The sequence below is a fragment of the Procambarus clarkii genome, chromosome 8 (assembly GCF_040958095.1).
Source record: "Procambarus clarkii isolate CNS0578487 chromosome 8, FALCON_Pclarkii_2.0, whole genome shotgun sequence".
NCBI classification, from domain to species: domain Eukaryota; kingdom Metazoa; phylum Arthropoda; class Malacostraca; order Decapoda; family Cambaridae; genus Procambarus; species Procambarus clarkii.
In genome coordinates, this window is record NC_091157.1 from 9,767,119 (window position 1) to 9,794,594 (window position 27,476).

The 27,476-nt window shown below is 41.3% G+C and overlaps 1 long non-coding RNA gene across 1 annotated transcript in view; it reads right to left on the minus strand.

Moving 5' to 3' along the window:
* Nucleotides 1–27,476, minus strand: part of LOC138361694 (uncharacterized) — a 213,548-nt gene that overhangs the window by 48,951 nt on the left and 137,121 nt on the right. Inside the window, exon 3 of the long non-coding RNA XR_011227114.1 lies at nucleotides 6,682–6,725. This is a non-coding gene — a long non-coding RNA (uncharacterized lncRNA). The remainder of the gene's footprint in view (nucleotides 1–6,681; nucleotides 6,726–27,476) is intronic.

Consider the following 27,476-nt stretch of genomic DNA (forward strand, 5'->3'; position numbering starts at 1 on the left):
GTGCATTCTCAGGCCGGATCTATGAGATCATAGATCTATGTGATCTATGAGTGCAACTATTGCCTGCTGAGCGCCGGTGCCTTGCTGTCTTGGTCAGAAACAATGAAGAAGAAGCCACATACGACTTAATAATGGTCTCAGGATGGACCGAAACGTCGTCGTTTCTCCATCTTCTAATATGTGGTTTGGTCATCACATCTTCAGCCACGTTATTGTGACTCATCGTCTGCAAGGAAATGGTAACCACTCAAAACTTCTCTGGTGTGTGAATCTCTCACATTATCGATCTTTGTTAACTACATGAAGCGCGGAGGTTTTCCAATATATTTTATTAACAATTATACAAAAATCTAACTTTTTTTTCCTTCTGCCTCTCGTTCCCGCATGACCACCAAAACCTTTTAAATAAAGCTGAGCTTAATCAGGCGTTTAAATGAACAAAAACGTTCGTTCTGCCAGGGTGTCGAGCTCAAACAAATAAAACGTCCGATGATTACCCAGTAAATTAGCAGAAGTGACGGTGGTGAAGTTTCTCCTAATTGGTCACCATAACGGGAGAGCGGTGTGGATTTACCCGCACTTGGGTAAATTACACCAGGAACGCGCCAGAGAACGCTGTTGGTGGCCGGAGCGAGAGGGCCGGCCCCTTAGGCACGAGGATCTTGGCCTGCGAAGGGCCTAGAGGCTCCAGGATCTGGGCCTGTGATGGGGCCCAAGGCTCCAGGATCTTAGCCTGCGACGGGCCCCAAGGCACCAGGGGCCAGATTCACGAAGCAGTTATTCAAGTACTTACGAATGTGTACATCTTTCCTCAATCTTTGACACCTTTGGTTACATTTATTAAACAGTTTACAAGCATGAATATTTCCCAATCCACTGTTGTTATTGTTATAAACAGCCTCCTGGTGCTTCAGAGTTCATTAACTGTTTAATAATTGTAAACAAAGCCACCAAAGATTGAGAAAAGGGGCACACGTTCGTATGTACTTGCATAACTGCTTTGTGAACCTGGCCCAAGGATCTTAGCCTGCGAGAGACGTCTGGCTATAATATGTCCCTCTATCAATGGGTTTTACTCGTTGATTTTACAAAGGACATCAAACTGGAGTTGATCACCTGATCCACGATAGGCTGCCTGATCAAGCAAGAGTTGAGGAGTCCTATACACAGTCACGGTTTTGAGGAGAAGCGCTTGTCTAATTTAAATCTATATATTTTACTGTGCAACACTGTATTATGTTTCAGTTAAAACTTGCTCACAACTCTAGTAAAGTATCTGGCCTTTATTTACGAGGACGGATAGCTGTGTCGCAGTAGGCTTCACATGTTAGTAGATTCCATAAGTCATTTCTACTTGAGATGCTTCCTTCATTATCTGTACAGTTATCATTATCACTATAATACTTGTAGTGTAATAAACGTACAACAACATCCTTTCCAAAAATCTGATTATTAAAATAATAAACATTTCATTCACCCGGGCTCTAGGAGACTCGAACATCGAACCCCCCACCCCACGTGTGAGAGGCAGAAGCTCTATCGACTGGGCTATGAGCAGTCTCAGTGTGAATGACAAATTATTAATAATAATGAAAAAATCTAATAAGGCTTTCAAGTTTTTTATTATAATTATTATTTTCTGCCACAGACGTGGCTACACATTTACAATGCTAACCAGCATATATACATTTTCTTCTGTCCTCCATGGACAGGGTTAGAGAAGTGTTAAACATATAGTTCAAGGGTTTATTGAACAATCAGCCACAGAAGGTGATTCGGTGCTTTTAAAATGCTAAGCTAACCTACATACGTAAATACATAGATACACAGATTTACGTATGCCATACATAGTGTTCGATGTGTTTTTTACATAGTGTCATTAATGTGCAGTTACAAAGGTGAAATGTAATTCTGATCAGTTTTCATATATACCTTATACACATACATACACACACATACATACACACACACACATATACGTACATATACATATGTACATACATATGTACATACATATATACACACACACATACATTCACATACATTTGTCTCTTTTACTCTGACAGGGTGAGATAGCTGATAGAGAAACTAGTGTGCAATTATGCACTTAATCACTGAAGGTGATGAAGGTGCTTTAACAAGCTCAGGTTATATAGTCACATCACATACATTGTATAATTGATACATTACATAGTTAATCTTGGGTACAAGTCCAATATATCATCAAGTGTTCCAGTACCCATTTAGTAATTACACAGTTCAGCATACCTTAGCCCAGGAGGGCGAAAGTCAGTCAATATGGGACATTCTACAATATAATGTTCAAGAAAGTGCATTTTTTCTCTTTCATAAAGTTGACACATTGTGTACTCGAAATTTGGGGTTTGAGATAGCTGCCAGATACGTCTATATCCCAGGCGTATTCTGGCCACTATAACATCACATTGCCGGGTTCTATTAGTCCCATATGTGAATGTCTCCTCACGATATCTATCATAATATTTAATGCTACAACTTTCCGGTCTTTGTGAATTTGTTAGGTCGCTTAGATCTTCATTAGATATTTGTTTAAGTATTCTCTTTGTCACTGCTAATGAAACACCCATATCAATTTCTACCACTTGTTTTCTGCAGGCTGTCTCTGCAAGCATATCAACAGTGTCAGGCCTTGAGATGCCAACATGTGATGGTATCCATAGGAATTTAATTTCTAATCTTTTTCTTTAGCAGGTAAAACATTCATTCGAATATCACTGACTATTTTCTGGGTGTCACTACTATGTGCGTTCAATGCCAGGAGTGCACTCTGCGAGTCACAGTATATAAGTCCACTGCCTTTGTCTTTTAAAAATTCAGTGGCAAGGTATATGCTTGCAAGTTCGGTTTGAGTTGTACTTGTCCAGTTATTTACGCGCTTCATTGCTCTATGTACGAGAGAAGATTGTTCAAATATATTGCATGCACATCTGGTACATCGTCCACCTTCTTCCACAGTGCCGTCGGTATAGCACTGATACACATCGTTACCTATACTCTGAGTACTTTCAGTGATGCTTTTCAGTGTTAACTGTTTTAATAATGTAGAGTGCACACTATCTTGATTGGGCGCATTTACAAAATCAACTGATAGATCCCAGTTATCCCATGGAGTAATTGGTTGATTAATCATTGAGTTGGGTACATATTTAATATTTTGATGGAGTTGCCTACCTTGTAGAACCAAAATACATAATCAGATTTCGTTCTTCTTCTATAGACCTCAGGTGAATGGAGCATATTAGAAAGTTTAGCTTGAAACTTCATGTGTTGTCTAGATCTACTCAATGCCTTCACGCCGAAAACTGTGCTAATAGACAAAATTCTCTCCCTTATGGTAGGTAATTTTAACTCTGCTCTCATATTAACTATTCTCGTGGACTTCGGAGCCCCAAGGATGAGAAGCATAGCTTCATTTTGCAAGGTTTCAAGAGTTTTCAGCTCTCTGTCAGTATACAGTGTGAGATGTAGAGCATTGTAGTCAATCACAGAGCGTATAAATGATACATAAAACATTCTAGCAAGTCTCACGTTAATTCCATGATTGACACCAACAAAGACCCGCAAGGACTTTAATCTCTCCCACAGTCTCCTCTTGAGAGAAGAAAGGTACCCAGGGTCGTTAATGGGGACACCAAGGTATCTGTAAGACTCGCAGTTCTCGAGTGCTCGCCCATCTATATGATAATTGGCTGGTGGAATACCACATGGAATGAGGGCACGAGTTTTCTGTACAGAGATAAGGAGGCCACATTTCAAGTGGACGCGAACCTATGATGAACCTACGAACCTATGAACCTACGAACCTATGAACCTACGAACCTATGAACCATTGCCAGTCGCGTACTCTACGACGGGCAGTTTTTTTTTTTTTTTTTTTTTTTATTATTTTCTACCACAGACGTGGCCACACATTTACAATGCTAACCAGCATATATACATTTTCTTCTGTCCTCCATGGACAGGGTTAGAGAAGTGTTAAACATACAGTTCAAGGGTTTATTGTACACTCAACCACAGAAGGTGATTCGGTGCTTTTAAAATGCTAAGCTAAGCTAAGACGGGCAGTGGCGGGGTAGAAGGTTATAGCGCCCACCTCACAGCCTTGGTGAATTTTCCCATCGATATATATCACGTAAATATGATTTCTTTGTGTTAATAATAATAGCAACAGAGCTGTTAATAATAATAATATTTAATCCAATATTTACAAAAAAGCAAAAGGCAAAAAACAAATAAAACGGGTAAAAACAAAATAGAAAAAAGAAAAAGAAAAAATTGAATTGTTACAATCACCCTCATTACTGGAACATAGATCTAAAACATAATTATGAGACGGATACTTTACACAATCATCAGATAACAATGGCTAGAGAAGACCTCGCCCTGGATAATGATTACTAATAAGTCCTTTTTAAACCCAATTTCCTAATGTTATCGAGGGAGGAAGCGCAGACCGGCGTGTTGGGAGTTATCTGATTGAGCCGTGAGAGAAATTGGCTCAGTTTTGCTCCTCAATGTGAGGAACGCCGAGGTTATGTGATGTAATCTACGAGTGAAGGGATGAAGCGTGAGCCGAGTACTGAACCCATTTATCTCATACGGATTTCAGTCGATACAGTATACGGCCGATAGAGTGGATGATTCAATATGTATATCCCACTTATGATATATAGCGCAGGGTCTATGGATAATATAATGCATTACTTCTATAGATGATGTAATATACGTGACATATGTATTATTGAACACGCAATATAGATGATTTGATGATCTATAGATGATTACTAGTTGTCAACGTGTTTGTATAGAGATAATCAATCTTTTCGATCACATTCCTTTTGACTTAGAAACATCTATTATGTAACTGACAGATACAAACCATCCGTGATTGAATGATACGTAAGTAATCACCTTGATAGAGGAACACACATTCTGAGTGCTCTGTATGTACTGAACAAGGCATCAACGAGTATAATTAATACGAAAAGTTAATTGAAATTCCACACATACGGGTCCAAATGGGATTATACTCGTTTGTGTAGTAGAGAAACAAGAATTAAAGAGCTGGATCATGACCATGAAGGGTGCCTGATAGCTGGGTGGACAGCGCTTCGGATTCATAGTCCTGAGGTTCCGGGTTCAATCCCCAGTGGAGGCGGAGACCAATGGGCAAAAGTTTCATTCACCCTGATCCACCTGTTACCTAGCAGTAAATAGGTACCTGGTGGTTAGACAGCTGCTACGGGCTGCTTCCTGGTGGCGGGACGGGGGGTGGGGAGGGGTGGTTTGTAACAAAAAGGAGGCCTGACCGAGGACCGGGCCGCGAGGACACTAAGCCCCGAAATCATCTCAAGATAAACCATCATGGTCTTAAATACTTTCGTTTAATCGCCTCATTTTTGTTCCTAAACTGAAAAAAACTAATATTCTTTAAACAGGTTTTAAACGATCTGTTTATATCCATTCGTGTGATCACTGTAGCTCGGCACTCAACACGTTTCAGTATTCAAATATTCTTTACCAAAAAAAAAAAAGTTACCTAAAATGTAATTATAAATTGTACATTGTAAGAATGACCTTCCCTGATTAAACCACAACAGGGAGGATCTATCTCTGTTGGATCTTCATATATAAGATACTAACCCAAAGCTACCACACTGTTGGCCATGTTAACAGCCTCAAGAATACTGCTTACTTTCGTCTAGATAATTGGTCTGATAAATGATAAAGTGTTTATGTCGCGTTTTGCACTCTATGTCACCCTCTCTGTGGTGTAACTTCACTTCCATGTTTGGTGTCGTCGGGTGAGTGTAATAATGCACAACGTAGCCCATTCTCGACGTCATATCGGAAAACGGGCTCGCCATAGCCCGTGCTACTTGGAACTTTGGTTCCGAGTAGCTGAATCTAAATCAACAACGGTAAAACGCAGCCCAAATTGACCCCTGTGGTAATTCCCTTTGTTACGCTGGGCCTTTGGAGCTTATCTGTTTTAGACTGCATGTTTCCGCTCAGCAACTTTGAGTGGACGGTGGAGCGACGGTCTCGCTTCATGCAGGTCGGCGTTCAATTCCCAACCCCCCAAGTGGTTGGGCACCATTCCAGTCCCTCCGTCCCATCCCAAATACTTATCTTGACCCCTTAGAAGTGCGATAAAGTCGTAATGACTTGGCGCTTCTCCCTGATAATTAAAAACAAAATTGCATGCTAGTTGGGAGCCGGTCGGCCGAGCGGACAGCACGCTGGACTTGTGATCCTGTGGTCCTGGGATCGATCCCAGGCGCCGGCGAGAAACAATGGGCAGAGTTTCTTTCACCCTATGCCCCTGTTACCTAGCAGTAAAATAGGTACCTGGGTGTTAGTCAGCTGTCACGGGCTGCTTCCTGGGGGTGGAGGCCTGGTCGAGGACCGGGCCGCGGGGACACTAAAGCCCCAAAATCATCGCAAGATAACCTCAAGATAGTTACTAATTTCAAAACATCTTATTTCACAACCAGTCGATTCCATACGATTTTAATTTTGCAAAAAAAATCTTTGGTGATGTATTATCAAATTCTTAATGATAATCTGGATATATTTTATCTACCGCCTAACTTTCGTTGCATTCAACAATGTACCAATCAAATCAGTAGTCTTACTTACCCATCAATTCGGCTCCTCCCTCTTGCAAGGAACTGCATCTCAATCTGAAAAGGAGAAACTTGTTAAAAGACACGTGAGAACAGCTAACGGCTTCGTTAGCTATCGTGTTACTTGGACCAAAATACATATATTTTTTGGTTACATGTGGCAAACCCAACCGTTTCCGTGCTGGTATTGGTAATTCAGTGAAATTGTAGAACGTCGTATAATGGGGGGTTGTAATAGATAATGTTTGGGGCGAGGATGACGAACGTACGTACATGCGTGCGTGCATGCGTGTGTTAAACGAAAAGATACACTCATCTGTGTTAATTAACATGCCTGCGCTACACTTATTGTTAACAATATGCGGGCTTATATAGGTTTTGTTAATGTTGCAAGGGACACAAGAATCATCGTTCATAAGCGGCCCGTTCTCTGGAGCGTTCCCAACGTCAATTAACTGTCGTACTAAAGTGTCATTGCAAATAAATGTGTTTTGGTTATAATGGAGATAATGACATGTGTACAATGTTGTTATTCTGTAGCTTGTCTAACATAAACATTAAATAGTTTTGTTCTCTAAAATCACTCACTTGATTCTGTTACATATCTTGACTTCGGACTGTTTCGTGTTCCAAATAATAATGAATAAGCAATTACTAGTCTCAACTAGATGTTTACAGCCATAAATGCAGTTTTCGATAATTTTACAAATAGTTTCCTCCAAACCGGCTCAAAACTCAGACTATACCTCATACCTCATAGAAGAAACTCTAATCCTGTTAACAGGAGTAATAAATCTGTTCTTGTACCCACAAGTGTAAAAAAAAAAAAAATAGTTTGCCTAAACAATTTTGCGTTATGCTGTGATAATTAAACTATGTTTCTTGAGGTCTCCGAAATATTAAACTCTGAAAAAAGTCCTTCGTCGATGAGCTGGATCATCATCTGTTCACTTATGGTTTGCGAATCCAATATTCGTGGCATGGGAGCCGGTCGGCCGAGCGGACAGCACGCTGGACTTGTGATCCTGTGGTCCTGGGTTCGATCCCAGGCGTCGGCGAGAATCAATCGGCAGAGTTTCTTTCACCCTATGCCCCTGTTACCTAGCAGTAAAATAGGTACCTGGGTGTTAGTCAGCTGTCACGGGCTGCTTCCTGGGGGTGGAGGCCTGGTCGAAACCGGGCCGCGGGGACACTAAAAAGGCCCGAAATCATCTCAAGATAACCTCAAGATGGGAAAGGAGGAGTAGGAAATTCCAATATTCGTAGACCATAGCAACAAATAAACGTATCCTCTTCAATTGGTAATTTAAACTCGTCTTCCCGTTTCCAGTTAGAGGTAGGATTACAGGTCTCGGATTGACATTCACGATTATTCTGCAACACTTGGTTGGCGTCGGTTGACTTCTCCAACGACAAATCTTTCTCCAGTGAAGCTTATCACACTGGCCGAGAGAGTGGGACGTGCACTCAATGGATATCAGGTGGCAGCTGCCTGACATCCTCTTCCTCGGGTGAATTAGGACTTGCACTTATGGCCTCTACTCTGAATACTATTAATGATTCGCCTTGACCACAGTCGGCAACATGTACACTGGTCGGGATCATTACTTAAAGTTACAAATTGAATCTATAGTGTAGCGCTGCCGCTGTGTCAGTCTCTGGTAGTGTCCGAGGGTTCCGTGACTCCTTGTTCCTCTTCCGGGAGGTGCTAGCTCTTCCCCCCTCCCTCTCCCTGGATGCATTAGCTCTGCCCTCTCCTCACCCTGGATACATAACGTCTGTGTATCCAGGGGGAGAGTGCAGAGGGGAAAAGGAGAGACCATCCCACACCCAGGTACACTTTGTAATTAGTAATAAAGGAGAGTGAAAATGAGAATTTGTTGAAGAAGTTAGATTTTTAGAAAGTTCAGCAATAAGCGGAATACTAGCACAAGATAAGATAGTATGCGAGACAGCTAAGTAATTCTTGATTTTACTTTTGAACAAGATATTGATTAAACAATTGTTTCATTATTGGGAAAATAAACTTCGTACATCAGGACCTTTTTTATGGTGTATTTGAGTAGATTCCGATTCGGGGAAATGTCAGAGATGTGTCTGTTTGTGGAGTGATGCTCATAGGATCATTTCCAAAATAGGATTAATATTTAGATACATGATTTTGAAGGAATGAAGCTAATGTTCAGCATGTTTGGGAATGCGTATGAGAGATTTCCAAGCCTCCACATTTTACTGGAAACGGTTAAATATATTCAGCAAGTGTTTGCGTAAAGTCAATGTGCTTTAACTATCCAAAAGGGACTTACGATATTGGGTATTTAGATAATGCAAAATTCTCCCATCAACTCTTATAAACACAGTGTTACGCGGGTACGACACCTCGATTAGCAAAACAAATAGTTTTTTACTAGCCCCTAGGTGAGACTAGTGGCGATGATGCTAGTAAAAAAAAAAAAAATTATGCATATTGGCCAATCAATATGCATATTATATATTCACATGTTTTGTGTATGCCTGTGTACCGAGTACCTGATATTTAACACCACGATTGTAGTGATTAGCCGAGACAGCAAGGAGTTGTGTTGATGCAGAGTAATATATACATGAAGGTGTTAATCATCTCGATCAGGATGATCGAGATACGTGATACGTGATCTGTAGACAGGCTTCACCTCTCCTCGTAAGACCCTTCTCACTGGTTACCTTTAAATTGACACTTCTAATGAAGTCAAGATGAAGTCAGAAGTCAAGCCCTTGGTTTATGCCTCAATATTTAATAAAGACTTATTGATTGTGAATATCTCGAGTCCTTTCCTACAGCCTTTCTCTTTGCATATGTTACAGTTCTTTGATGCTAAAATAAACTAGCCAACTGTTGTAAATTTCATACAGCTTGAACAGCTCTGGAAATCCATGTTCTAGGGTGATTACGAACAGCACGACCTAAACTCCTTATTTAAACGGTAGTGTCCATCACATCTAATTCATTATCCCTCTAGGGGTTGAGGTGTGCTTGCATCGCTGCAAAGCTGCTTGCATCAGATTAGACTTTCGGTTCAAGCAATAGTCTTGTATTGTAACAGTTACTGTTACATAGTCCAACATATTGTGGTTAATGGATGTTCCATGCTCGGTTATTGAGTTACATCTTCTCGAATGCAGTCGTTGATAAACGTGCATAGCAGACAAGGGGTTTTAAACTTAAGGGCAGTATGTATGTGTTAACTGAGGACCAGATTGAAATAAGGCAGAATCAAAAAATTAAACGACTAGTCAAAGGCTGGAAAAGCAGAGTCGAGGAGCTGATGCTCAATCCAGCAATCACAAATAGTTGAGCACACCAAGTTGTGAAGCACTCAATCCCAACTGGATCACGGCGGCCCGCCAAGTTTACTCGACGAGAAAGAAATCTTGACTACCGGTGGAAGGACTTTCTCATGTCCTGGATGACCCATTTGGCGAGGTGGTCGTCTTGAGGCGAGGTCACCCTTCTTCACGTCTCAAGCACGACCCTCCCCCTTACCGGACTCCCGCCTTACGAACGACTCCACAACATACGAACGACTCCTTCCTCCCTCTTCACGAATGACTCCCTATTCTCCACCTCTATCATGACCTCAATCTCCCCACCTCACATCTCACGCACGACCCCAGCCTCACAACTCACGCACGACCCCAGCCTCACATCTCACGCACGACCCCAGCCTCACAACTCACGCACGACCCCAGCCTCACATCTCACGCACGACCCCAGCCTCACAACTCACGCACGACCCCAGCCTCACAACTCACGCACGACCCCAGCCTCACAACTCACGCACGACTTTCTCCCTCACTTCATGCACGAAAATCCTGACCCTCATTCTTATCCCCACAAACGCCTCACAACTCACGCACGACTACTCCTGCCCTCATAAGAAATTAATGACTCTCCTCACGACCCATGCACGGCTATCCACCCATCCCCCAACCTCTCACATCTCAAGCACACCAATCCTCCCTCACATCCACCGCCATCCACTCTCCCTCACGATGGTGGATGATGATGGACAACGTCAGTGAATGCCTCAACACAACTCTTACATTTCCCCAAATATTCTCTTAATTTTTGCAAACCCTTTTCCCTTCACCAACAACTTCTTTGTCCACGTCTATTCACATGGGATGATATTTCATTATATTCACCTTTTTCCAGTTCATCTTCTCACCCAGAGATTTTTATTTTTATTTTTCGACTCACGGCACAGTGAGCAAGGCATTAAAATGGTCAAGGCGAGTTTTTTTTTTCAGTTTTGTCACATACTAATGCATCTGGATTATTTTTGCTGTTCAAGTATATCTTTTTTTTCCTCGCTTCTTGTCAATAATTGCGGGGGTACATGAGGGCTCTTTGTGACACATCAGTGGGGCCCTCTAACGACACACACCTGTGGGCCCTCTATGACACACCTGTGGGCACCTCTACAACACATTTGTTTCCTGGGCATACCGGTTGAAAAACTTTACACTAACACACTGCAGCAAAACCATTAGTCACATTTGGCACTTCTGTAGATTATATGTTGCAGTAATATTGACTATGGTAGAAATTTACTCTAGCTTAACTCTCGAAATTATTGCAAAGGACATATTGAAAACGATGCAAAGAATATTTCTTATTACCAAGAAATTTCCTCAATGACAATAATTTAAATTTTCGTTTACTCCTGTCTATTCTCAAGTTGCTGCGAATCACCTGAAAAACGTGGTCCTGAGTTGATATGTAGTAACTCACCAAACACGATTCTGTGTCGACTATGAATTATTAATTCTTATTATAATTTTGTGTATAGTTTGACCTAGGATAGGATGGGTTAGGTGTTACTGTTCTGTTGGTTATCCTGTTTATATGCAGTATGTGAACGAGGCACTGTGATGCAATTCGAATATTGGAAGAGTGAAAAGTTAGAAAGTGAGTCGTGTGTGAATTTTTTTTTATCATAAACTGGGGGTTTAACATCTGAATTAGCAAGCATTTGGTCTTTGTTGATGGTGACTGGCCTGATTATTCACAGGGCATCATTACCAACTTCTACCTTCAGGATAATGATATAATCAGTGTAATCTGAAGCTCTGGTCACTAGCTTTAAATTTAAGCCTCTCATCTTACGCTTCGGCTTCTGTGGTCTGAAGATTAAAAAATCACAAATTATATTGTTAACCTATAATAAAAAAGCCCGTCTTCAAACAATGGCCAAATTCTCGTTAATGAGGTTGTTAAACCTTCTTTTTAAGAAATAAAACATTTGCACATGACTTGTAATCGATTTATTTCTAATATCACTTTTCCTGTGTTCGAATCACACCATTAAATGCTTCGTTCTCGCAATGGGTATACAAAACTTTTCAAACACAATCAAAACACACAACCTAACTTACTCTAGGCCTAACTATACAGAATATTTAATAACTATTAATGGTCCTCTTTTGGGTCGGCCTCAGCTTAGATTACATTAGCCTGGGAATTGATTGCTCCAGATCCTATTACATTCGAAATTTTATCGAAAAATTGCTTCAGTCTCATTGAATATATCGATGCAGCTTTCTAAAGGCATCACCCATCTTGCCATGGTCACCCAAAACACAAATAATTGTTAATGAAACCAAGACACCTAATGTGATCCTTGACTCCTAACCTGCTCTATAAATATCTTAATATTTTATTAAGAAAATACTATTTATGTAATAGAGCATGGACACAAATTTTCGATGATTCTTTGTGTTCTGCCTCAGTTTTAAGGAGCTAATGTGAAGAGCAGTTTAGAGCTATCAACCGAGGCGGGGTTGTCATAACAACCCCGCCTCGGTTGATAGCTCTAAACTGTATTGTATCTAAACTGTTGATAGCTCTAAACTGTCAGCTTGTATACGCCTCGGTTGGTGTCACAAGCTGACACTAGTTTGTGACACCAATTAGCATGTATACTTTATGTCAATATTTCATTCAAAATGATCTGCTACCAGAAATTTTAGCCAAATATCCCCAGTTTGCTAACTTTAGGTAGTAACTAAGTGATTGTAACCTATCCACCGCTGCCCACTGGATGGGGGGCGGTATGCAGGACAAACATATCAATTGTGACACTAGCTCTCCACATATGTCAGTTGCTTAATTTTGAAAACTGTACTTGTAGTCGATCTCGAACCCATTGTTGATGTGACGACTTATACTGAATTTTGTAACTACCTCATCAAGATTGTAACTTGCTTAGCTAAATAAATTGTGGGGTTAAGTCCCTGAGCCCATTATGTGCCTCTGTAACCCTTTCCACTACCGCCCACAGGATGGGTATCGGGTGCATAATAAATGAACTAAACTACTTATGTCGTGAACATAGTTCAAGGATTTAAGCTAATTCTCTTATGTATACAGAAAAAAGAAGAGGTACACTTCTGGGAGAATATACCCATGTTTAGCACAGCTTAAAAAATGGGGTAAGTAAAACATGTTTAGCCTTTAACAGTTTGCATTCATTCTTTCTAAATTAACACGAGTTCTCCATATGTGCAGGTAATATACATTCTATGTTAATTTTCAAACTAGAAGTCTGATTAAAAATTAAATGAACAAGAGACCTTCCGTCGTCAGAGGATATGAACAATTATTGTCAGCAAAATGTTGGTAAGGTCAAAGACTCGGCCTCAGCTGGGCTAAGAGTAATCACAAAACAGAATTTCTGGTTTACTGCAATAACAGAGCCCAGGTAATACCCTTGGGGGGGGGGGGGTCAGGCAATCCGGTGCAAGCAGAGAGCCGGTTGATGTCCTCTGCCGGCTCGCTGAACCGGAGAGTGGTATATAACGTACTGGGAATACCCAGACACTCTCACCACCGCATTCTCTCTCTGCCTTACCTTCTCTCTTGGTTGGTCTTGTCTCTTGCTTTCTCTCCGATTTTCTTCTCTCTCGATATTTATTTTCTACGATCATCTCTTCTCTCTCCATCTTTAGTCGATCTTGTCTCATTTTACTCTGTCTTCTTAAACATCCATTTCAGCTACATTCTTCACCCTCCCTCCCTCCTCCTATTCTTGCCTGTCGTCGTGTTCCTCTAGGCCAGAACCTCTCACTATCACAGCTCTTATCCTACTACCGTAGGATAAGTAGGATATGGATTTACTTTTTAATCCCTTGCTCTTACGTCTATTCTAATACTATCCAAACATCACCCCCTCTATACCAGCATCTCTTCCAGTCTCTGTTTCTCTCTCCCGACATTGTACTTTCTATTCCAGTCTTCCTCTATCCCAGCCTATTGCAGCCACTCTCTCAGCATCGATTTTTTTTACCCGGCGTTTCTAATTTATCCCAGCCTGTCGTCCTCTATTCCAACTACCTTTCCAGTAACCAAGCATCTCTCCCTCTATCCCAGCCTCCATTCCTGTCTCTTCATCTCTATCCCAGCCTCTATTCCGCAATCCCAGTTTCTCTATTCAAGCCCCTTCTGTCCCAAACTCTCTCCCTCTCAAACTCTCTTACTCCCGAAAAAAATGGTTCTTACTCTTTCATTGTTCCTTTTATCTATCAACTATGAACACCATTTTCATATGTACATCTCTTCATGGTTTATCTCCTTATCCTTTTTCTCGTGCCCATTTCTTCTGTCTCAAGTAACTCCGTTTTCTTCTTTATTCAAAGTGCATTTCTCTAGGAAAGCCATGCATTTCAATTCCTAGTTTTCCTCCTTTGTGTTTAGCTAAGGGTCCCCTCTCACAACGGTGAGGTTTAGAGACCAAGCTTTCTCCGATCTCAATGTAATTTTATGATCAAATTTTTTTTTCTCACATTAATGGGATCTTCAGATCAAAAAATATGTCCAGACCAGAATCAGGTACAACTTCCTCCGGACTGAAGACGTCTACAATAGCGTGAGAATAAACTTGAATTATTTGACTTCAATTACGTAACAAATCCGTAAATTTGAGAGGTGATAAATCTTGGTGAAACACCATGTAGAATTAGTGGTGTCCACAGGAGTAGTAATTACATTATTATTAATGGTTACAGTAGTAAAAATTGTAGGTGAATGTAATCGTAAGTAGTAGGAATATTTAGAGCAGTAGTAATTAGAGAAGCAATATTAGACCTAGTAGAACAGTAATTGTAACAATAGCAGTAATGGCAATAATATAAGCCATATTTACGATATTATCAAAAGTAAATAAATGAAATGAAATAAAAATTTAGTAAATTTCAATAAAAAAATTAATAAAATATAATTATATATAAGTAAAATTTAATTAAATTTTGTAAAAAAAATTATATACTTTAATAAAATTAAATAAAATTTGGATGTATATGTAAAAACTGGAACATTTCTTCTATTCGCTATCATACAAACGTCAGCTTTTCTTACATCCCCCAATTCACAATCCAATTCACCAATAATGATATTTTCTCTAACTTTAAGAACTCTGATAATATTAGAAAAAAATCTTTTAGAGGTAATAATATGGCCAGATGATGCTTCAGAATGCTTATCGAACATACTTTATGTATATACTTAATAAGTATATACTTATGTATATACTTAATTACATAAGTATTTACATACTTATGTAATACTTTAAGTTCTGGATACAAGAAGTCCAGCGTCTTTAAAAACATTTACTGCACATTTATCAGGCTTAAACATTAAGTTGCATTCATAACTATATATTTCACAAATATATATGTTTCTCCAAATTAGTGCCAATAGAAGTAGATCATCGGCTTAGAAAAAACTATTATATATATGTGTGTGTGTATATCACGAAAATAAACACGTGATTAAAAATGTGACAATGTCAGACCACGGAGGAAAAATGAAACAGGAATTTACTTAAGTACTTTCGTATATTAATACATCTTCAGAAGGAGTGCACTCCTTCTGAAGATGTATTAATATACGAAAGTACTTAAGGAAATTCCTGTTTCATTTTTCCTCCGTGGTCTGACATTGTCATATATATATATATATATATATATATATATATATATATATATATATATATATATAAAATGGTCACCAAAATCATGACATTCTTTAACTTTAATAAATTATTATACTTTACACCACAAATTGATAAAATAGACATACAATTAGATAATGTAAAATAGCCTTCTGAACAATTTGATTCCATATTGCCATAAGCTAGAAACATCCCATCTCGAGGAATACAATATTTCCCCGATACCAATAGAATCTGGTCTATCCAGCAATAATCCAGACAATCTTCACATACAAGAATCGCGAACCCGAGATCAAAATCATTCCTGCGTCATCAAAGACAACATTTCTCGACGAAAACAACTGAATACTCCTATGTGCAATGATCACCTCTATAGCTCATGCACTAAGTGGGGTTATAGGGCTATAAAAGGCCTCTTACAATAGTGGATTTAATTGGCCAAAGGTTGAGCCACTACGGAAGGATTGCAAGGATTGCTGAATGCGTTGTTGAGGGGACGTTCACAGATTTAACGAGCCTGACCTGAGGACGGGTTGCCACAGTTGTGAGTCATGTGTAAAATGTAGTTCACTCGAAAACAGGAGTTTGGAGGGCGAGTTAACGAGCATTTGGTCTTTGTTGATTATATAATGAAAATAGCTGCGCACATCTAGGCATTCCTGCCTATGGCTGAGTTTAGCTACGCACTACCTACCCCAAAGGTAGGGTACGTAGGTACCTACCCCAAAGGTACCTACCTGAGGCTACCTCAAAGCTAAGCATACAAATATGTTGACTGACACGCAGGCACACATCATATATTCACATGAATATATGCACACAAAAGTATTCATATAAATATATGCAAATGTGCTCTCGCATCAGTATACATAAATCTAGCACACGCAAGCCATCCCACACTATATGCACATAGTCCCTCTCAACTCCACGCAGGCAAGTACGCACGCACACACGCCCGCACACACGCACGCACACACGCACGCACACACGCCCACACACACGCCCACACACACAGGTATACAAAGGCCTGGTTGCTAAGATCATCATCAACGTAAAATGTATTACTGCTCTTGCTCCCAAAGAGCTTAACGAGAGGAAGAGGGATTCTGTTTCATTTTGTTCGACATGTCTTTTTAAACTGCTAATTGCAAGCCATTTGCGTGTTTGGACAATTTCAGCAAAAAAATTCTGGAAATTCCCACTATTTATGTCTTTGAAAAAAAAAGCCATTTCTTTCACGAGAGATGAGATAGAGAGAGGCTTCCTAACCTATCATTTTGAGTAGAACTTTACGACGGAAGATGTTTTGAGAGGACTCTGATGAGTTGTCGTTTAATATCCTTCTGAAAGTGTAATGAGGGTTCCCAGGGAAACGGTCGAATCCGGTCTCGGTCTCGGTCTCTGTGTGTGTGTGTGTGTGTGTGTGTGTGTGTGTGTGTGTGTGTGTGTGTGTGTGTGTGTGTGTGTGTGTGTGTGTGTGTGTGTGTGTGTGTGTGTGTGTGTGTGTGTGTGTGTGTCTCTCTCTCTCTGGCTTAATTACCTGTGAGAAAAACGGCGAATTAAATCAGGCCATTTCTCATTAGCATAACCGGGTTAATTATCATACTATTAACAGGTAAGCCTGCTCATTGGTGTAGCGATGGGTTAATGTAACTCCAATGGTATGTCTTTCTGTCTCTTTCACTGTCTCTCACTGTGAGTCTGCTCCCTCTGTCACTGGCATGTCTTGGACCTAGTTACAATTACCCTGCATGTGTTTGCTTGTTAGTAAGAGTTATCAATTCCCAGAGTGCATAAATAACAAAATACTAATTCGAATTCGACTTTTACTTTCAAAATTCATTACTAATAAGTTTGAGGCTTCAATTTTATGTCCAGGTTCAAAAGCATGACTGTAGACCATGGGCGCCTGACAGCTGACTGGACAGCGCTTCGGATTCGTAGTCTTCAGGTTCCGGGTTCGATCCCCGGTGGAGGCAGAGACAAGTAGGCTAAATGTTTCTTTCACCCTGATGCGCCTGTTACCTAGCAGTAAATAGGTACCTGGAAGTTAGACAGCTGCTACGGGCTGCTTCCTGGGGGGGGGGGGGGTGTAACAAAATGGAGGCCTGGTCGAGAACCGGGCCGCGGGGACGCTAAGCCCCGATATCTTCTCAAGATAACCTCACGATAGGTCAATTGGCCAACAAGGCTTACAAGAACATTAACTGTGACTTTCGACTATCTAATCCAATAAAAAAAAATGCATTGGTACACGCAATTGCAGATATCCATAAAACTGATCCCAAATAAGTTTGTAAATAGATTTGTCAGTGTTAGCCATTCTTATCAGCATTTGATATTTTCACTGCCCCGTTAATTCATAATGTGATGAGCTGTGATGATCCTCCTCATTAACGTGAGTACACAATTTAACAATATATTACGTAATAGAGTAGCGGATTTAAGGGCCATGTAATATGGGAAGGGGGAAAATATTGGTATGAAATGGGATTAATGGAAAAAAATAATTGGGTAATGTATTATATTGGGAATTGGGGATGTGAACTTACAATAGGAGTGAAAATGGGGTGAAGAAATGTGAAAGCTCGGTGAATGTTACGAGTGAAATACAATAACACAATACACTCAATGTACGGAATCAAAGAAATTATTAAAGAATATTCTCAATTATTTTACACAAAATCGATAATTATTATACTCAAAGCAAGCTGTTATATCACGTCACGCAGACACAGACAGAATGCAGCGGTTTAGAGCAAATGAGAGAGAGAAGAGACGGACTGAAAGACGGAGAGAGAAAAAGAAACTGACAGAGAGAGACCCAGAGAAAGATACTGATAGACATACAGAGATAACGATAAACAAATAGACAGGGAGACCTAGGCAGACACAATAACACATTCACAGAGACAGAAGAGAGAGAAGACAGACTGGCGATGACGGTGACCAAATCGACCCGGGCAATACCGGGTACTGTGTGTGAACTCCCCTATTTGTGCCTGCAGGATCGACCATTCACTCTTGGATCTTTTGAGTGTGTACTCACCTAGTTGTGTTTGCGGGGGTTGAGCTCTGGCTCTTTGGTCCCGCCTCTTTGGTTTGTGTGTGTGTGTGTGTGTGTGTGTGTGTGTGTGTGTGTGTGTGTGTGTGTGTGTGTGTGTGTGTGTGTGTGTGAGAGAGAGAGAGAGATGCTGTACAAGGCTCTCTCGCAGACACAAACTGGATCCTAGCTGCTCCTCCCTCACCAAGATCGGTAGATCTATATACAGTTGTATCCAACGTCAGTGAACGCCCACGCACAAGCATGTCCACTATCACACACACACACACACACACACACACACACACACACACACACACACACACACCCACCCACACACCCTACCTTTCACAAAGTCCTTCGTCACTTGAACCCATCTACTTCTTTCGGTAAAGAAAACATCTTCGGCATTGACCGGGGCAAAGTCATGGTTAGTGTACCAATACAGGACTTTTATCTCCTAGGTGGTTGACCCTGAGCTTGACAGCCGGACCACCCCGTCGTGACCTCGTTACAACTACTCGGGAGCATTTAAGGTCACCAGAAGGTCACTTGTCGAGTCCCTGTCCAGGGAACCTAGTTAATTAAGGCAGAATATTCTAAACCTGCCGTCGTTAGCGACAAATTATGCTCGTTAAGTACGCTTTGTTCTTGCAGTTGATTTAAAGAGAATTTACCTTCTGAGTCTAACTCCACCCACCTGTCCCATCACCCTCTTTAATGCCTCTATTGGCCCCAGCACCCCCTTCCACATAACACCCATCTACCCCTCCCATCCTATTTTCCTTGCGCTACACCCACCTGCTCCACTCTCTACTCCCACATTACACACCCACCTGCCCCGCCACTCGCTCCTCCATGTAACCCCCATTCCACACTACAGCTTCTTGCTCAACACCTTTTATTAAAATAATTTCACACCCAGTTATTACAACACAAACCCCCACAACACAATACCCACTACACCCCTGGTTAAGGGGTAGCCTGGTTAAGGGGCCTCGTAGCCTGGTGGATAGCGTGCAGAACTCGTAATTCTGTGGCGCGGGTTCGATTCCCGCACGAGGCAGAAACAAATGGGCAAAGTTTCTTTCACCCTGAATGCCCCTGTTACCTAGCAGTAAATAGGTACCTGGGAGTTAGTCAGCTGTCACGGGCTGCTTCCTGGGGGTGGAGGCCTGGTCGAGGACCGGGCCGCGGGGACACTAAAAAGCCCCGAAATCATCTCAAGATAACCTCAAGAACCCCCAACACAACCCACCAATACAATGTCTCCCCCTGTTAGTGCCTCATCCCCCTGGTCTGGGCACCATTCATGCCCCTCAATACCCACCAATTTCCTCATCTTGGGCACATGAATGAACGCGGTCTAAGAGCAGCCTGTCCGTCCCATACAGAAGAGGGTGAGGCCCGTCGTTCATATTCACTCGGTCAGGCCGCATCTGCACCTGGGGTCGTCCTCGTTAGTATTCCGCGAGCAGGTGTAATGGTGTCCAGTGGTTAATGTACTCCCTGGTGGACCTTCAGTTAGCATCATTACCCTTTCTTGACTGGTGCGGCCAGATACCCCCCCCCCCCTCTCTCTCTCTCTCTCTCTCTCTCTCTCTCTCTCTCTCTCTCTCTCCTGCTACTATGCCTTTTCCTACTTGTGTTCCCTTTCTTTACTTCAAACTCTTTCCTATCCGGCCGCTCCTTACTCGAGTAATAGTGTGTCACCTTCAGCAAATTTGTCCTTGTATCTTTGTTTCATCTTCTTCCTTCATTGGTTTCTTCGACTTTGTAAGGATCGTTTCCATTGGCCTTCCTCTATTTTTTATTTCTCCCCCTCCTCTTCCCCCTCCTTATCTATGTGTAGCTAAGGTCAGGAAACAAAGCAACAGAACTGAGCTCCGCTTTCTTGATGTACTTTGCAATCACAAATTTTACTATAATATATACTCCTATGCAATCAAAAACTCGAACATGTGTTTAACGTTATATAATTAACTGGTTTGTTTAAAATATTAACATTAATGTTACCAATGTCAATAATATAGTAGTATTAACACATTAACGTAAAAAATACAATTTTAAAAATAATAAATTTACGAAAGAGTTTTTATATATAATTATATAATTTAAAAGCTAAGCTCTGTCTCATATCACTTAACCAAGAAGTACTCTGCTTTAGCCTACATTACTTAAACAAGAGGGCGACCACCACTGAAACCTACATTGCTTATTAAGCAAGATGTACACTGTTGAAGGCAATTATAGCTCCGCTCATGTGCCAGGTAAGTCCACAACGGGCTCACCATAGCCCGTGCTACTTGGAACTTTTGGTAACAAGTAACTGAATCTAAAACAACAACTGCTCTAGCCTTCAAGGAGCCTCCATGTGACCTTCTAGCTGTTCAATGCTCGTAGTGGGAGTAGTGGTTACTTTTATGCTTCCTCAGCGCTTTAGATTAGTGAATATCTTCCGTAACCTCTTACTTAAATGTCCTTTTTTTCAAGCCACGTCATTTTGCATGAAAATCATCTTGTTGAAGTTCACAATAATTAATAATTGATCGGTCTTAAGACACGGCCTTTTGTGCCTGGACTGAGTGAAAATTACAATGAGCGAAAAGTTTCTCTCGTCACCCTTATTAAAACAAGACTACAGCATAATTAAATATTTTAACAATAAAGTACTCAACGCTTAGCCAGTATTTACGCGGGTTTGGTTAATACCACACGCTCCTCTGTTGATACTGAGGTCGTATTTACACAGTTACCTCGGTCTGACGAAGGGAATTCTTCTTAACCGGCCGCCCACCCTCACACCATGTGGCAACTCATCCGAAATTATCCCCCCACACACTTGGCAACCGCACATGAAGGCTTGTTGAACAACATCCCAAAAAAGCTATGAATGCCTATATACGGCCAACGATCATATCGCCCTGACGACGGATAATTAATCAAGGTGCGATACCTTCACTTCTCTTTATCTACTCCCCAGGTGTAGACTACAGGAGGCAGCGTTTTATTATATATATAATATGGAAAAAGATAGCATGAGCATTATTGCTTTACACAGGTTAGACCACTTGTGAATGGTCTCCTTCACATTCCTTGGAGTTACGTCGGGACAACATTTTGATTTAGAATAACAAATATGTACTGAATGTTGTATATTTTATAGATATATTTTAATTTTCTTAGCATTACCTCCATTTACTAACACATTCCATGAAAATATCATGATGTGCAACACGTAAATAAATTGCTGATAAATATCACAAAACCCAACGTTAACTTATCTGAAATGATAGTACTTTTTGTAATTATATAGTCGGGAGTACCAATATGATGTAATGGAGACATTTTGTACTATTTTGTAAGTGTGTGTATGTGAAAAATATAGCTAAAAACCAAACTCAAATATTCCTATGCCTGGTATAGCATGTATATATGTACTGTATAAGGCCTCAGATAGCGTGTATATAAGGCCTCAGATAGCGTGTATATAAGGCCTCAGATAGCGTGTATATAAGGCCTCAGATAGCGTGTATATAAGGCCTCAGATAGCGTGTATATACGGCCTCAGATAGCGTGTATATACGGCTTCAGATAGCGTGTATATACGGCCTCAGATAGCGAGTATATACGGCCTCAGATAGCGTGTATACAAGGCCTCAGATACCGTGTATACAAGGCCTCAGATACCGTGTATATAAGGCCTCAGATAGCGTGTATGTAAGGCCTCAGATACCGTGTATATAAGGCCTCAGATACCGTGTATATAAGGCCTCAGATACCGTGTATATAAGGCCTCAGATACCGTGTATATAAGGCCTCAGATACCGTGTATATAAGGCCTCAGATACCGTGTATATAAGGCCTCAGATACCGTGTATATAAGGCCTCAGATACCGTGTATATAAGGCCTCAGATACCGTGTATATAAGGCCTCAGATACCGTGTATACAAGGCCTCAGATACCGTGTATACAAGGCCTCAGATACCGTTTATGTAAGGCCTCAGATAGCGTGTATATAAGGCCTCAGATAGCGTGTATATAAGGCCTCAGATACCGTGTATATAAGGCCTCAGATACCGTGTATATAAGGCCTCAGATACCGTGTATATAAGGCCTCAGATACCGTGTATACAAGGCCTCAGATAGCGTGTATACAAGGCCTCAGATAGCGTGTATACAAGGCCTCAGATACCGTGTATATAAGGCCTCAGATACCGTGTATATAAGGCCTCAGATAGCGTGTATGTAAGGCCTCAGATAGCGTGTATACAAGGCCTCAGATACCGTGTATATAAGGCCTCAGATACCGTGTATATAAGGCCTCAGATAGTGTGTATGTAAGGCCTCAGATAGCGTGTATGTAAGGCCTCAGATACCGTGTATATAAGGCCTCAGATACCGTGTATATAAGGCCTCAGATACCGTGTATATAAGGCCTCAGATACCGTGTATATAAGGCCTCAGATAGCGTGTATGTAAGGCCTCAGATAGCGTGTATACAAGGCCAAGGATGGTTACGTTAGGACGTATTCGCAACAGATACAAAAACATGTGTTTGTCCAAAATTTAGTACTACAAAATTCAGTGTTTGATCATAACATTTGTTCCAAGGCAAAGAAAGTCTGTGCTCCATATCTCTGAAAATCCCAGCACTCTGTGTTAAGAGTTATCTTTCTAGAGTACGCGTTCCCTTGATGCTCTCTCTCTAGGGTATATACACTCCAAGGCTGCTCTGCTGTGTGCAAATGATGCAAGGTTGCCTTAGTATGTGTGTGTTCAAAGGCTCTTCTAGTGTGTATATGTGCCAAGGTTGTGTAGTGTGTCTAAGTTCGAGAGCTGCTCTTGTGTGGATATGTTTCCAATACGCTCTAGTTAACAGAGCAGGGGTGAAACACACTTGAGCAACCGTTGACTATATATACATATTAGAGAGCACCAGGTTAGGAACCCCTGGTCTAGAGAATACGTACAATCTCCTCCTCCTAATCTAACCTAAAACATAAAAAACCCAACCAACCCACCTAGCCTATAGAATCCCATGCATAGGAAACGTTAATATCTGCAAGCAGGTATACCCTTCTCAATAGGTTGTATTTGTAACGTTGCTTACCACGACGCAGATAGAACATTACTTAATAGTCGAGACGACTGGATGATGCATCTTATTACTAGAAGTGTTAATGCTCATCCAACACGGCTCAAGGGTGGGTGTGGATGAGCATTGGGAAGCGATTTATCTGTTTATATACAAGAAGTTACACTGGGGGTTAACAGAATATAGAAAATAAGTAGAATTAACATTCTTGTTAAGCCACTAGCCGCATAGCGTTTCGGGCAAAAAATTTTGCCCGAAGAATGTAATTTTTACCAAATTACAGTTTTGTAATTGTTAAAGTTCATTGGGAACATTCTATACCAAATTGTGTTGGAAATATGTTTAGGGGGGGGGGGGGGGGAAAGCCATGTTTCTAACTTATTTTTCTTTATTAAAGTTCTCATGGGGTGAGATAGCTTTCATCCACCGGACTTCATCCAGTCATCCATCATTTCTTCTTGAGCAGCCAGCTCGGGTGCCTTCATCCACCTCTTCTCTCTCTCTCTGTGCATATATCAGCTGCTAATCCATCATTAATCTTACCACAATTACTTGTTACTTGTACAGGTTCTGTTCTTCTCGTTCTGGTTCACTTCTAATATTTAATTAAACAATCATAACATAAAATACGATATACCAAAACTTGTTTTTAATTTCCTTCTCAATTAATCTTGTTCTAATTATAACTATTAAACCAAATGAGTTATAGGGTAACAAAGGCCATTCTTACTTAGTGATACCCACACTAACATTCACTATCTAGTCAGTCTGATTCAGACTCACCCGATTACCTGACCCCAGACAGCCCAAAGTGGCCTTCACAATTGAACTTATCCAAACACAAAGTGACCGAATAAGGGAACTCTCAGGGGGAAAGCGCTAAGGAATTACGATTATATTGCACTGGGAAGGAAATCAGGATCAAGATTTTGGGTAACTGATTTCCCTCCAAATCTTCCACTTCCACTTATGAAGATGTTGGAGTGATTATAGGCGTTAAACAAGTGGCGGTCAGCTGCTTCTTGTTTTATGTCTTGACGTTTCAGTCAAATCGGTGGAGATTGAAATTTTGGCTAAAGAGTTATTATATGCTACGCCCAGGGAGCTCAAATGCTCGAGTTGGGTTAAGTGTTCCTTGGTAGATATATTTTTTCCCTTTTATCGATTTTTATCTTAGTGTTATTGAAATTTATTTAAGCAAACTACATCAGCGTTTATGTAACTTGTGTTGTTGTCACTGCTACTAATGCTACAAATGCTATCAATAGTATTAACGTATTGCTATCAACACTACATTATGTTTTGCCAATATATATTGTCATTCAAATATTTTGCAATTTGGTACACAAAACGTCTAATAATGAACTCAAATATTAAAGTGCCACTTACCTGATCAATAAAGTCTGAAATGGATTGAGTTGTACACCTTTTTCACGAACAAAGTAATAGTTTACGATTCGTAATATATTCGTGCAGAGCGTCGAACCAGCGTGTATACCAGTGTGTGATGAGGGGCCTCACGGCTGAGTGGACTGCACTCGGGGTTCATAGTTCTGTGGTTCCGGGTTCGATACCCGGTGGAGGCGGAAAGAAATGGACAGCGTTTCTTTCACCCCTGATGCCCCCTGTTCATCTACCAGTAAATAGGTTCCTGGGAGTTAGACAGATGCTACGGGTTGCTTCCAGGGGGTGTGTAACAAAAAGGAGGCCTGGTCGAGGACCGGGCCGCTGGGACGCTAAGCCCCAAAATCATCTCGAGACGAGATGCCGCCTTATCTCACAAGGGGGCAAGATGCTTACCTGAGGCCCCCCCCCCCCTTAAGGGGGGCACAGGCCAAATAGTGCACTCCGGTCAGAATGAATCAAGTAGATGTACGACTAATTGAAAAAATTATAGCCTTAAGAATTCGTTCATAATCACTTAACCAGATGAACCGGGACTTGCACCGGCCGAGAAGCAGCTGCCCGTTTTACTGGCTGAAGTCGTTTAAGTTTTGCATTAACGCTGAGTTTGTCGTTATTACGGATGTAGGCTAAGCTTTGTTGTCTGTCTTGAAGCGTATAGCCAACTGCGTCGTTCAGTCCACGGACCCGACGAAAATAGTTACTATGCTGATTCACTAACTATAAACAAACAAATAGTTACACACACACACACACACACACACACACACACACACACACACACACACACACACACACACACACACAGAATAGGAGATGAAGTACTCAATGAAACAGACAGAGAGAAAGATCTAGGAGTTGATATCACACCAAACCTGTCTCCTGAAGCCCACATAAAGAGAATAACGTCTGCGGCATATGCGAGGCTGGCTAACATCAGAACAGCGTTCAGGAACCTGTGTAAGGAATCATTCAGAATCTTGTATACCACATATATAAGACCAATCCTGGAGTATGCGGCCCCAGCATGGAGCCAGTACCTTGTCAAGCACAAGACGAAGCTGGAAATAGTCCAAAGGTATGCCACTAGACTCGTCCCAGAACTAAGAGGCATGAGTTACGAGGAAAGGCTGCGGGAAATGCACCTTACGACACTGGAAGACAGAAGAGTAAGGGAAGACATGATAACAACCTACAAAATCTTCAGGGGAATCGACCGGGTAAACAAGGATAAACTATTCAACACTGGTGGGACGCGAACAAGGGGACACAGGTGAAAAATGATTACCCACTTGAGCCACAGGGACGAACTTTTTCAGTATCAGTAGTTAACAAGTGGAATGCATTAGGCAGTGATGTAGTGGCGGCTGACTCCATACACAGTTTTAAATGGAGATATGATAAGAGCCCAGTAGGCTCAGAAATCTGTACACCAGTTGATTGACAGTTGAGAGGCGAGACCAAAGAGCCAAAGCTCAACCCCCGCAAGCACAAATAGGTGAGTATACACACACACACACACACACACACACACACACACACACACACACACACACACACACACACACACACACAAACCTGATCATTGTTAATTGATCAGGTGACAAAGATTAAGCAAGAAAGAGAAGGCTGGGCGGACTGCATTTTCTTGGACAGTCTGAAAGCCTTTGACACAGTACGCCCATAAGAGGCTGATGCATATGCTGAAGGAACAGGCAGGAGTAACTGGTAAGGCGCTCCAGTGGATAAGGGAGTACCTAAGCAATAGGAAACAAAGTTACAGTGAGGGGGTGAGACCTCAGATAGGCGTGAAGTCACCAGTGGAGTCCCACAGGGCTCTGTACTCGACCTATCCTGTTTCTGATATTCATAAATGATCTCCCAAAGGGTATAGACTCATGATAGGGTATATAAAGACAGACTATTTAACACAAAGGGCACACGCACTAGGGGACACAGGTGGAAACTGAGTGCCCAAATGAGCCAGAGAGACATTAGAAATAATTTTTTCAGTGCCAGAGTAGTAGACAAATGGAATGCATTAGGAAGTGATGTGGTGGAGGCTGACTCCATACACAGTTTCACGTGTAGATATGATAGAGCCCAATAGGCTTGGGAATCTGTACACCTGTTGTTTGACGGTTGAGAGGCGGGACCAAAGAGCCAGAGTTCAACCCCCGCAAGCACAACTAGGTTAGTACAACTAGGTAAGTATTCACACACACACACACACACACACACACACACACACACACACACACACACACACACA